The sequence below is a fragment of the Aethalodelphis obliquidens genome, unplaced genomic scaffold (assembly GCF_003676395.1).
Source record: "Aethalodelphis obliquidens isolate GAN/ISIS:26980383/991018 unplaced genomic scaffold, ASM367639v1 scaffold2, whole genome shotgun sequence".
Taxonomy (NCBI): domain Eukaryota; kingdom Metazoa; phylum Chordata; class Mammalia; order Artiodactyla; family Delphinidae; genus Aethalodelphis; species Aethalodelphis obliquidens.
The window spans coordinates 1,631,585-1,645,797 of record NW_020837946.1 but is presented as its reverse complement, the minus strand read 5'-3'; positions in this window follow the sequence as shown (position 1 = coordinate 1,645,797).

The following is a 14,213-nucleotide window of genomic DNA, read 5'->3' as shown; positions in this document are numbered from 1 at the left end:
TTGTTCCAGAGCCTGGGAAGCTTTCCCCTCTTCCCTGAAAGAGCCCGAGGTGGAAACACGACCCAGAGGCCTAAAACACCGAATGATTTTCATACCCTCCCGTGGATCGCAAAGTGAGCTCAGGCACCGCCCGCCAGCTCTTTCCCTTTGGCATTTTTCTAAACACCTAGAGCAATCGCTCAGATTCTGATGCTGACACCCACTTGGAGGGAGCGATCACTGTTTTGTTCTATACGTTTGCAGTGCTCCCCTTGTAAGCACTTTATCAGAGAGCTGGACAAATAGAATCTGGGCCTCTGGATAAACGTCCATAAAAATCTGAAATCCAAAAGCGCCCTTTGATCCCTGCTCTGCTGTTCCACCTGGGACATCTGGAAGCGTCCACTGCCTGCATTTTCTAGCTTAAGCTCTAAGCTCTCATTACAGATCGCCTCGCAAAACCTTCAGCTAGGTCCTCAGAATCACATTCATGGAGGGTTTTTAATCCGCACGGTATCTTCATGTGCATTTTTCTGCTTCCGTTCCTTCCATGGTGCTGGAGGAGCGGGGAGGGCAGACTATCTTGTCTTACACGTGAAGAAGAAGAAACTCAGAGGTTTTCGGAACCGCCCACACCACTCGTTCCTACAAGTCAAAAGATGTCTCAGATACAAGAGGCACCTGTGTGGTCAGAGGGGAAGCATCTGAAGGGAACTTGTTCTTGTTCCCGGGTACGAGTGTTAAAATGGGCTTCCGCTAGGCTGTGTGTGTATCTATGATCGCTTTAATTGGTCCCCATATAAAATGGTCCTTTCTGGTGGTTTTCTTCAGCAAGTTGTAACCATAGGCTCTCTCCTGTCTCTTTCTCAGGGGGAATACAGTCTCACTCAGGGAGAGGATAAAGCACAAGTTATCAGGGGCTAAACCTGCACCGCAATTATGTGACGTATTCCACCCCTCCCCCAAAGAAAAGCCAACTTTCGATGAAGCACTCTTGTGGGTTACCTGGATTTTGTGTCTTTTATGGCAAGTTGTTGAGCATTCCTGGACCCCAGGCACCCCCTCTGCAGCCCGGGGGCAGTGCTAGGAGAGGACCTGCCCTGAGTTCAGCTGGGGAGATGCAGTGAGCTCACACGTGGGCAGTAATCACCTTAGTGGCTGCTGACTGTCTCGTGTGTGTAGTGAGGCAGTGTGAGTGGGTGGAGAGGGCAGAGGCAGAGCAGAGAGGAGCTAGATGCAGTTTCCTGACTGAGGCTGAACGGGAGCTCCGGGGTCAGATGTGGACGTGGAGACAGGACCAGGCAGGACGGTGCGGAGAAGTGACACTCTGGCACTTTGGGTTCCCGTGGATTTTGCCCTGGAGCCAGTGGTGTGCTGGTAAATGCTTTCTGACAAGCTTTCTGAAAAGTAAAAAGCCCTGATTTGTAGCATCTGCCGCTTTCTCTGGTGTAAATGCTCCCAGGGTGGCAGCTGTCAGGCTACTGACAGCAGAGCTGGGAAGATGCACGGGCAGCTCTTAGGAGCCCAGGCTGCCTCTGGGACGGCACTGGGAGGGCATCTGACACCAAGGGCAGGGGTCAAGGGAGGGGAGTCCATGGCCACTTCACATCCATTGTCTCATGGGGTCCTCTTCATGGCCTCACAGGGAGGGGCACTTGGAGCATGAGCAAGTGAGCTCTTGGGCTCCCCTGCTGGGTGCACCTGGTGTGCACGTTGGCTGTGACCAGCTTCTCTGTGCCCAAGGGTGGCCATGGCACCTCGGCACCAAGGAGCTTGCGAGTCACTTGTTTCATCTCTGGATCAAAGCGGGACTGTCTTTTTTAAGAGATGCGCTGGGGAGGTGGTCCTGTAGCTCCCTGCCTTTCGTGAGGCCCTGGTGTTGCCGGACAGTCTGGCTCATTGGAGGAATTCCTTCATCTTTCCTTTCCTCCCTCCCACCCTCTGGGGGCTGCAGCTCCACCAAACGTCCCCTCCGTCTTCCACGCAAAAAGCCTCTGATGTTTGACAGCAGAGTATCATCCCAAATAGGGGCCTCGAGACTGGGAAGAAGGCGTTGCTAAGGGAACTGATGCTTCTCCCCAAGCCATGTTGCTGAAGTTAAATGCATTCCCCCGTGTACACAGATCAACAATCTGGAAAATTTAAACATCCTTTTACAGATTGAATTTTTGCAGTAAACGAGCTCTGAAAACCGCCCATGATAACAGCCAGGGGCCAGTCCCCGTCTTCCTGACACCCTTTCCCTGCCTGTTCTCCATCAGGGCCCTGCGGGCAGGTCACAGAGTCCCCATCATTGACATCCTTGGGCTGATTTTCCAGGCTCTGTTATTCTTTTTTCCTCTCACCTTCTCACATCGCTGTTTCCCTAACCAAAGCCTCTGGCCAGTGCCCTCTACCTGGGGCTGCCTTAGCACCTTTTCTAGCTGCCCTCTCGGTCTGGTGGCCTCTTTTGTGCCATGCTTCAAGGCCCAGTCCAAGGCCCAGCTCTTTCTTTTTTTTTTTTTACATCTTTATTGGAGTATAATTGCTTTACAATGGTGTGTTAGTTTCTGCTTTATAACAAAGTGAATCAATTATACATATACATATGTTCCCATATCTCTTCCCTCTTGCGTCTCCCTCCCACCCTCCCTATCCCACCCCTCCAGGCGGTCACAAAGCACCGAGCTGATCTCCCTGTGCTATGCGGCTGCTTCTCACTAGCTATCTACCTTACGTTTGGTAGTGTATATATGTCCATGCCACTGTCTCACTTTGTCCCAGCTTACCCTTCCCCCTGCCCATATCCTCAAGTCCATTCTCTAGTAGGTCTGTGTCTTTATTCCTGTCTTACCCCTAGGTTCTTCATGACATTTTTTTTCTTAATTTCCATATATATGTGTTAGCATACGGTATTTGTCTTTCTCTTTCTGACTTACTTCACTCTGTATGACAGACTCTAGGTCTATCCACCTCATTACACATAGCCCAGCTCTTTCATTCATAAACCACCGGAGGCTGTGTCTTCACGTGGCTCCTTCCCGACTGCTGTGAGGTCACGTGGAGTCCTGCCTCACCAGGCAGGGAAGACTGGTTTGCTCACCGATGGCTCACCCTCTGGGGGGTCCTGACAGTTCTTCTCCCATATTCACCGACGTCCAGGATACCAGCTGGGCGGGGCCCTGGCCCTCCACCTCCATGCTGTGTGTTTAAACCTCGTCTGTTGTGAAAAAGAACACACTTGAGAAAGACGAGTCAAATGTCAGTGTCTGGAGTCGTGGATTATGTGGCGTGAACCACCCAGGTGGAGAAATGAAGCCCCAGAAGCACAGGAGATCGCTGTCTAAATGGGTAAGGCCGGGGGAAGGGTGAGGAGTTTGAGAGCTCCCTTGTGCTATGTCAATAAAGCTCTTTTTGGCCAGCGTAGTTCACTGAGCACTGACTCGGTTTCCCCATCCAGCAAACGGAGTCAGCCGCTGTCACTACCTGATCCATCCTGGGGTATACTGGGCAAATCACTGAAAGTAAGGAAACCTCTGATGTCGGTGCCAGGAGCCAGGTGTCATCTTTAGTTCTGTTACAGGTGGCCCCTTCGGCTGAAATAGCAGAGAGCAATTTAGATTCCCTTCAAACCATCAGAAGCCTCTTCCTTTCTTACTTCAGGAGGCCTTGATTTCTACATCCTTGAAGGCATACTGGTGTTTTGAAACAGACCAGCCTCTGGCTTTGTGAAATCCAACCTGAATCCCCCTGTTAGTGAAGTGAATCATATTTGGGCTAACGATCCCTTTGTTCCAGGGAGAAAATGATTTCTACTGAGTGATAATCTATTTAAAAGTGATCACATCTGATTAGCCATTCTTTTATCTTCCACCAGTGCTTATACTTTAATAATGTCTTAAGGAAGAACATTTAGTAGGGGTGTGCAAGAAAAAGGAGACGTTTTCCTCGGCTGACCTTGAAGGAGTCCTCTGGGATTGGTTCATCTTCCGGAATGCCTAATGCTTGGAGCTGTGAAGTATATTACGCCTCCCTGACTCGTGGGCACCTAAACTTTGCCTGTTACATACGGCAGACGTCTTTTGCCCTCCTGCCGATCCGAGCATGTCGCAGTGAGCTTGGGTGCTGTGAGATCCCCTCCCAGCTGAAAGCCTTCTGCACCAGAGAAGGTTGGTATTTGCATAGCAATTAGTTTGTATTCCTACACAAATTTTCATGGATTCAAGTTCTTCATAGAAAGAATGAACCAAAGGGTAAACTGCACCACAGATTAAAGGGCTCATGTCAGGCAATTCTTTGAACAGTTTTTTATGATTTGGAACCATCATTATTTGTAATATTCTCTGAAAAGCCAGCAAATAATTGTTTTCCCCCTACTGATTTCGTTCTTCTCCTCCTAGCAAATATTGATTCTCTTCCCCCCCTCCAAACTCGGTCCTGAATGGAACTGAAATTAACAGGGCTGCTTTTGTTTTAATACAATGAACAAAAACTTGTGTTTGGAGGGTTCTTGTCCTGCCAAAACATCTGTGCGTGGCCCAGATGGCAACCGGGTTCTGGAAATAGGGCCTGTGAGTTAGACACTTCTGCCGAGTCAGCAGAGAGAGGGAATATGCTGAATTTTTATAGGCTCTACAAAAATAGTAACTTTTGAAAACTTCTTGGCAACAGAGGGCTTTTTTTTTCTTCTAATGTGCTAAGAATGTGGGACTTCCCCATTAGATAACTAAGTAGAGAAAAGCCCAATTTATCATCAGAAAGTCTGCTCGTAAGTAGTGCTTTAACACTTTGTATCTTTAACATATATTAATGTGAATGATGTCACTGTGTAAGAGGTATCGATATTTCCTACTTACTGGTGGTAGAGCTATTCTAATCTCTAGGAATTTTTCCTTGCATTAAAAGGAAGTTATAAAGGGGGACTTTATTTGTCAGGAACGTCAAGTGGGGAGATTTTTGTAAAAGATATAGAGGAATTCCCAGGTTGTGTCTTGGAAACTTTTTCTTTGTTATTCCCAGCATTTCCCAAACTGCCAAAACTTTCAACTTCTTGGATGGGACCCGTAGCTTAAGTTATGTCTGAGAAGTGGCAAGAGGCCCTGATGGTTTTTTCTTCAACCTGCAAAACTTTATTGAGTGCCAGATGTGTACCATAGGCCATGAGTAAATGGCAAAGGACAGAGAAAGGAGGGTACAAACTCATCATGTTGCATGCAGTTCAGTTTCCTAGACAGTGTCAGGTCCTGGAGTTAATTGTGTGAGTTAATTCTTAAAAAGACGAGTGTCTTAATGCTGTCCTGGTTGTGAGAGAATGGTCTGCCCTTCCTTCTCAGAAAGCAAGTGTCTCTCAATTCATTATGACAGGGTTTTGAACTTCAAATCAAATTATTCTAGGTATACTTTTGTATTTCACTCCTTTGGTTTAAAATTGTATTTGTGAGTCTTATTCAAGTGTAGTTGTTGTTTGTTTATTTTTATTGCTGTAAGTATTCCAGTATATTGGATTCATACAGTTTACTTATCTGTTCTGTTTTTTGATTGAATTTTCCAGTGAAGTTCTCTAGATCTGGAGTTTTATTTGAGGGAGAAATTTTTACTTATAAGTCAGTTTCCTTAATGATTATAGTCTTTCCATTTCTTCTTAAGTGTTGACAAGTTTTTATAAATTTCCCATTTCATCTAAATTTTCAAACTTATTTGCAAAAATTATTGGATTTCTTAAATAATATCGTTATTATCTTTCCCATATCTGAAGGCCTGTAATGATGTCCCTTTCTCATTTTTGACATTACCTATTTATGCCTTCTTTCTTTATTCCTAATGAATCTCACCAGAGTATTGACACTAATATTAGTTTTTTCAAATAACCAATGTGTATATCTGCTCTAATAAATGTTTTCTTTTTTATTCTCTTAATCCGTAGTCCTTTTATTATTCTTTGTTGATATTTTTGTTGTATTTATTTTGGTGTTCTTTTCCAAATATCCTGAGATGAATGGTTAGCTCATTAATTTTTAGTGTTTTTTCCCCTCAGAGACATTATGAGGCTATATTTTGCCCTCTAAATACAGCACTACCTACATCTCACAATTCTGTTAAGTAATATTTTTTGTTGTTCAGTACAAACAATTTCCTATTTCTCTTGTGATTGTTTCAAACCTATGGGTTATTCAGAAGCATATTAATTTCCAATAGTACGTGGATTTCTAGCTCTCTTGCTATTATTACAGGCATACTTTGTTTTATTGCATTTCACTGTATTGTGCCTTGCACATATTATGTTTTGCAAATTGAAGGTTTGTGGCACCCCTGCTTTGAGCAAATCTATTGGTGTCATTTTTCTAATAGCATTTGCTCACTTTGTGTCTCTATGTCACATTTTGGTAATTCTCACAATATTTCAAAACTTTCATTATTATTTTGTTATGTGATCTGTGATCAGTGATCATTGATGCTACTACTGTAATTGTTTGGGGGCACCATAAAAGATGGTGAACTTAATTGATAAATGTGTGAATCTGTTCTACTGAACTGCTCTACTGAATGGCTGTCTCCTCATCTCTCTTGCTTCCTTCCAGGCTCCCTATTCCCTGAGACACAACAATATTGAAATTAGGCCAATTAAAAACCCTACAATGATCCCTAAGTGTTCAAGTGAAAGGAAGAGTCACAAGTTTCTCACTTTAAGTCAAAAGCTAGAAATGATTAAGCTGAGTGAGGAAGGCCTGTCGAAATCTGAGATAGGCCTAGAGCTAGGCCTCCTGTGCCAAATTGTGAAAGCAAAGGACAAGTTCTTGAAGGAAATTAAAAGTGCTGCTCTGAGGAACACACGGACAATGAGAAAGTAAAACAGCCTTATTAGGAGAAAGTTTTAGTTGTCTGGATAGAAGATCAAACCAGCTACAACATTCTCTGAAGCCAAAGCCTAAGCCAGAGCAAGATCCTAACTCCCTTCAATTCTGTGAAGGGCAAGAGAGATGAGAAAGGTGCAGAAGAAAAGTTTGAAACTAGCAGAAGTTGGATCATGAAATTGAAGGAAAGAAGCCATTTTTATAATGTAAAAGTGCAAGTTGAAGCAACAGGTGCTGATGTAGGAGCTGTAGCAAGTTATCCAGAATTATCTTATCTAGCTAAGATAATTCATGAAGGTGGCTACACTGTACAATAGATTTTCAATGTAGATGAAACAACCTTCTATCGGAAGAAGATGCCATCTAGTACTTTCATAGATAGGAGATTCAATGCTTGGCATCATAGCTTCAAAGGACAGGCTGACTCTCTTGTTAGGGGCTAATGCAGCCAGTGACGTTAAGGTGGAGCCAATCTTCATTTATCATTACAAAAATCCTAGGGTCCTTAAGAATTATGCTAAATATACTCTGCCTGTGCTCTAGAAATGGAACAACAAAGCCTGGTTTACTGTTTACAATGTGGTTTACTGAATATTTTAAGCCCACTGTTGAGATCTGTTGCTCAGAAAAAAAGGTTCCTTTCAAAATATTACTGCTCATTGACAGGGCACCTGGTCACTCAAGAGCTCTGATGGAGATGTACAATGAGGTTAATGTTGTTTTTATGTCTGCTAACACACATCCATTCTGTAGCTCATGGGTCAAGGGGTAATTTTGAGTTTCAAGTCTTATTATTTAAGAAATACCTTTTGCAAGGCTATAGCTGCCATTGACGGTGATTCCTCTGATGGATCTGGGCAAAGTCAACTGAAAACCTTCTGGAAAGGATACACCATTCTAGATACCATTAATAACATTTGTGATTCATAGGAAGCAGTCAAAATATTAGCACCAATAGGAGTTTGGAAGAATTTGATTCCAACCCTCATGGATGACTTTGAGGGGTTCAAGACTTCAGTGGAAGAAGTAACTGCAGATGTGGTGGAAATAGCAAGAGAGCTAGAATTAGAAGTGGAGCCTCAAGATGTCACTGAATTGCTGCAATCTCATGATACAACTTAAATGAGATGACGTGTTGCTTCTCACGGATGAGCAAAGAAAGTGGTTTCTTGAGATGGATCTACTCCTGGTGACAATGCTGTGAAGACTGTTGAAATTACAACAAAGGATTTAGAATATTACAGAAACTTGGGTGATGAAGCAGCAGCAGGGTCTGAGAGGATTGACTTTAATTTTGAAAGAAGTTCTACCGTGGGTAAAATGCTATCAAACAGCATTGCATGCTACAGGGAATTCTTTCATAAAAGGAAGTGTCAATCGATGCAGCAAACGTCATTGTCTTATTTTAAGAAATTCCCACAGTGACCCCAACCTTTAGCAACCACCACCTTGATCAGTAAGTAGCCATCAACATCGAGGCAGGACCCTACACCAGCAAAAAGATTATGATTAGTTGAAGGCCCAGATGATGGTTAGCATTTTTCAGCGATAAAGTATTTTTAATTAAGGTATGAACTTTTAAAAATATATAATGGGGCTTCCCTGGTGGCGCAGTGGTTGAGAGTCTGCCTGCCGATGCAGGAGACATGGGTTCGTGCCCCGGTCCGGGAAGATCCCACATGCTGCGGAGCGCCTGGGCCCCTGAGCCATGGCCGCTGAGCCTGCGCATCCGGAGCCTGTTGCTCCGCAACGGGAGAGGCCACAACAGTGAGAGGCCCGCGTACTGCAAAATAAATAAATAATAAATAAATAAATAAATAAAAATATATAATTATATTGCACACTTAATAGACTGCAGTATGGTGTTAACGTAACTTTTACATGCACTGGGAAACCAAGATATTCATGACTCACTTTATTGTGATATTTGCTTTATTATGGTGGTCTGGAAGCAAACCCACAATATCTTTGAGGTCTACCTGTACTTTGTAGCTTAATCTCTGTAGTGAGAGAACTTGCCCTCTGTAATTCATCCCTTGCTCTATGGCGCGGTATATGGTCAATTAGAAAAAGTGTCCCATATGGATTTGAGAAAAATGTGTATTCTGCTGTTGATGGGCAGAATTCTTGATATATGTTCATTAAATTTGTTAATTTTACTGTACAAACCTGTATACTCACTAATTATTGATCTGCTTTATTTATCTATTACTGAAAAAAGTGTGTTGAAATCTCCTATTATGAGTATATATTTGTCTGTTTCTCTGAGGTCCTGTTAACATTCCCTTTGTATGTTTCAACGCTATGTTATGAGGTGCATATAAATGTAACACTTCGTTGTCATGTATTTTATTTCTATTTTTTAACTCCATAGTACGTTGTTATGGTCATTTAGTCAGTTTATTTACATCCCCCATATATGTTCTTTGCTCCTTGAGGTTTAGATCATTCATCTGAGATTATTTTCCCTTAAAAATTTCCTTTAGTGAGGGTCTGCTGGTGGGAAATTCTCTGTTGTGTTTTATTTGTTTATCCGAAAATGTCTTTATTTCTTCCTCATTCTTGAAAGATATATTTTCTGATTATAGCATTCTAGAATTCTAGATTGCAATTTTTTCCCCTCAATACACTGAAGATTTCATTCCACTGTTATCTGGCTTCTGCTGTTGTTAAGAAGTTACCTAACTTATATTCCTTTGAATAAACTACTTTTTTTTCCTCTTTTAGATTTTAGATATTTCCCCCTTGTCTTTAGTGAAATGCAGTCTCATTAGAGAATGTGTCTAGCTTTAGTACTTAAACTTAATATTCATTTACCAACTGTTCTATTAAATATTTTACTTCTCTGCTTCTCTGTGGTACATTTTGGATAATTTCTTCTGAGTTTTCTTCCAGCTTTCTCATTCTCTCCTCAGCGGTATCAAATAACTTGTTAATTATATCCTGTATTTTTGATGTTGATTATTGTATTTTAAATTTCTATAAGTTCTGAATCTTTTTCAAATCTGCTAAGCGACATACTCCAGTTTCCTGTGTGCTGTAGAGATTTTCAAGCTTGTGTTTTACTTCTTTGAACATAGTACAGACGTATATTAAAATCTGTGACTGAAAATGACAGTCACAGAAAAAGACTGAATCTTTTCAGGTCAGATTTCACAATTTATTGTTTCTACATGCCTCACTGATGGTGACTTGTTTTGTCTTGTGTTTGATCAGTTTTTATGGGAAGCACTCTTTTCTTAAAAATTTATGTGGACATTCTTTGAGGCTTAAAATGAAGATGTACTCCTCCAGAGACAATATGCATTCTTTTCTGTACAATTTTTAGGGGGATTTATAGTCCAGGAACACCTTAAAATAGATTCAAAACTTGTGGATTCATGAACCACACAGGGGACGTAAATTTGGGCTGCAAATTCTACTAGGGCTGGTATCATTATACTTTCTCAGGGACTGTATTACCCCTGCTTTGATCAGAACCAGAACAGTTTTTCTGCTATAGCTTTTTCTGTTTTTTCCTTACCTAGGAAGATATAGTCCTTTGTAGACCAAACTTTGCAGACATGAATAATGGGAGTCTTCAGTCATACTTCTCCATGTGGTGGGGCTGATCTTTGACTTCAACTTCCCCATTCACAACCCCATCCTCTTACTTACACGATCTTATCTCATACGTTGAATTCTCCCTCTATTTAAAACCCCATTAATTTGTTCTTATTATTTTTAAAATCAATGTTTATTTAGGTTTATGTACATACTTATTAATTTTGTTGCTCTTTATTCCTACCTGTATTTCTAGCTTTCTCTCTGAAATCATTTTCTTCTTCTTGAGGAAAATTTTAGCATTTTCTTAAATAATAGGGTGATGTTGATGAAGTTTCTCAGTTTTTGTCTGCGAGTGGGTAGTCATTATTTTACTTTCGTTCTTAAAAGATTTTTTCACTGAGAATGTGACATTAGGTTGATAGTTATTTTCTTTGAGTACCTTAAAGGCACCTTAAAAACTCTTTCTCTTCTAACTTTCACTGTTTCTGTTGGGACTGTTCAGTTGTCCATATAATAGTTGCTCTTTTGCAGATAATAATTTCTGTTTCCAGTTGTTGTTAAAATAGTTTTTCTTGTCTTTGTTCTTCTGCATTTTCATTGTGAAGTGTCTAGGTATGATTTACTTTTTCTTTATCTAGTTTGGAGTTCACTAAACTTTGTGAATCATTTGTAAATTGATGTCTTTCATCAGTTATGGAAAATTCTCAGTTATTATCTTTTCAAATATTGCTTCTGCCCTACTCTTTCTTCTCGTCTCTCCTCTCCTCTCCTCTCCTCTCCTCTCCTCTTCTCTTTTCTTCTCTTCACTCTCTCTGGAACTTAAACTTAACTTACATTAAATTTCTCACTCAATTCTCTATATATCTTATCTTTTTAATTTTTCTTCCTTTGTACTTCATACTTCATTTTGGATATTTGTTTCTTATCTGTCTTCTAGTTCACCAATTCTCTCTTCAGCTATGCATTTCAAAACTGCTGTTAAACCCATCCATTCAGTTTTTTTGAAAAGAAAATCAGTTATATCAGTTATTCTATTTGTCAATACTTTTTAAATTTTGGAGGTCCTTCGGGAGTATTTTCCAGGTCTCTGCCAAAATTTTCACTCTTGTCTTTATCCTCCTTGAGCACAATTATTTTAGAGCCTGTGTCTTTTCATCTCAGTATTTGAAGCACATGCTTATCTTTTTAAATTGACTGCTGTTTCTGCTGGGTTTTGTTTACATTGTCTTATCTCCTATGCTTGGTTATCTTTGATTTTGTGCTGGGCATTGTGTTTGAAAAGTTGTTGTAGAATTAATTGGAGAGCTAGGGATGATGCTATTTTCATTCAGAAAATATTTTTATTGTGTCTGTCAGGCACCTAGGGGTACTAGCAAGGGGGGAATTACCTGAGATTTTTTGAGTGATTCAGATGACTCACAACCAACTACAGTCTGTTCAAGGGCTCGTTTACTTCTAATTCACCCTTACCTTCAGATACAGCATGTTTGATTCCTGTTCTAAATGATGGGGGCTTAACAGTGCCTCCAGTCTCACTGGGCTCTGGTCTCTAATTTTTGAATGCTAACCCTGGAGGCTGTCAAAAGCATGAACATGGATCCAAACGCTGGGCTCAGCTCTGTGGAATTCTTCCTTCTTCCAGATCATAGTCTGGTAATTTTTCATTACCTGTCATTTTATGTCTGCTATCTTATGTTCATTATTTTGCTAACACCTCTAAGTAGATGGTTTTCTTATATTTTATCTAGCTTTTCCATTTGTCCTCAGAGTGGAAGGTTTTTTACAATTACCTAGTTTGCCATTTCTGGCATTGTAAGTCATTGTATCATTAAACGTATATATCTGTTGGTGAAAGGCTTCTAATGTAATTGCTCTGTGCTAAGAGAACTTTATTTGTGACAGTTTGTGGAATTTGATAAAACTTGGCTTATGGTCTAGCTCATGGTCAGTTTTTATGTAAGTGCTTCATGTGTGCTTGGGGAAAATGCATCTTCTCTAACTGTTAAGGATCTATTTCTACATGTGCCTTATAAATAAAGCATTTTATGATTACATTCTAATAGTCTATATACTTATGAACTTTAATTTTTAAAGCTATCAAGAAAGGTATACTGAAGACTATTACTATAAAGTTTATTTAATCAAAATTTCCTTATAGTTCTCAAAATATATAAAGCAAAAGTCAGTAGACTGTTTTATTAGGTTCCTAAATGTTCCCAGTCTGCCATACTTTCAGAATGCGTTTATCCTCTCAAATTTCTTGGTGACTATCAACTTGGCTTCCTAAATAGTTTTTTTCATATTTTATGCATATTTGTCTCACTGGAGTCATTGCTCTTGCCACCCACCTGCCTCTTCTTCACCCTGGTGCTGCATCCCATGCTTCTGTTGAGTTTGTGTTGCCTGCCCACATGGGTAGCCCATGCGGGCTGTATTGCATTTCTTCACCAAGCTGTCTCTCTCCTTTCCCCACCCCCGCCACATGGGCTGCATGGCTGGGCTGAGTCTAGTGCGTGTGTGGATGTGTGGGTTTGCTGGAGACTTCCCTCTAAACGCGTGGCCAGGAATGGTCCCCCAGCAAGCCCGGGTGTTGTGGAGGTTCCTTGTGGCAAAGACCTCACTTCACTCACTGTGCCGTCCTTTCCCAGTCGCCTTGGTGCGAGTGCTTGGCCAGCTGCTCTGGACACGGGTCGCTGGTGGAATTCCCACGTCCTGCCTTTGCTTCCCAGTAGCTGCTTCCAGATCGTCCTTCTATGTGTCTCCTTTGCTGGTGCAGTCTCAGGGGCTTCTGTGTCTGCAACGAGATACCTTTGCAGAGGCATGGAAGGAAGGCATGGCCGTGGAGGCCAGGCATTAGGGAGGCCCTTTGCTTTCCCTGCATTTGCCCTGGTGGCCTCTGTCATAGAGGGGATGCCCACTCTTCTCCGTATCTTTGCTCAGCAGGGGCTGTGCCTGGGGGAGCAGGAGCCACTGACCACTGCCCCCTGCTGCTTGGCATGGCTCACAAAGTGTGTCCATGTGGACCTCTCAGACTGTCCCCAGCCTGCCCTGGCCTCCAGGCCCTCCAGTTCCAGGCTGGGGGGTTTCCCATAGTTACCATCGCAGTGCACCCTCTCTGGGCCTGCGCGGACCATGGGTCAGATTCAGATTGCCCCGAGCCATTTTGTGCTCAACTCATCCTATCTGTGTCATGCATTGCAGAGATTTCTCAAAGTCTGTTTCATTTGCAATCCTCTGTTTCCAGGTGTTACTACAGATTGTATTTCAGTTTACATTTATTTGATCATTTCAGTGGGTTTTCAGACAATGGAAGCAAACACACGGGTACAAGATGTTTGAGGTCTCGAGTGGTCTTTTTGGATGAGAAAAACAAACAGCAAATGAGCACACCCCTGATCGCTGACAAGAGCCTCAAAATAGCAAATCGATGCCCCACGTGATTCTGTGAATGGAGAACAGGGCCTGAGCACCAAGCTCCCTCCCCACGCCCCTCCCTGGAGCCTCAGCTTACCTGTCTTTCCAGCTGCACAGAAGCACCAAAGGAGAAAGCACAGGTTAAAGGTAAAACCCAGACAGGCTGGTTTCAATTCTAGCTGCTACTCCAGGGAGGTATTTAATAATGGGAAATGGGAAAAATCAGAGGAGAAATTGCATATAAAGAAAGTAGGGGCAGTCAGCTCAGACTGAACCTGGCTCCGCCTGAAGCCCAGGCAGCCATCCCTTCCCGGCTGGAGACGTCCACATGCTCCGCAGAGTGACTCCCAAGGGCCATGTGTGTTCCGGGGGGTGGCGGGCCCAGGCTCAAGGAACGGAAGTAGATGAACAGACCTCGGATGGATGGAGTCTGTCTACACACCA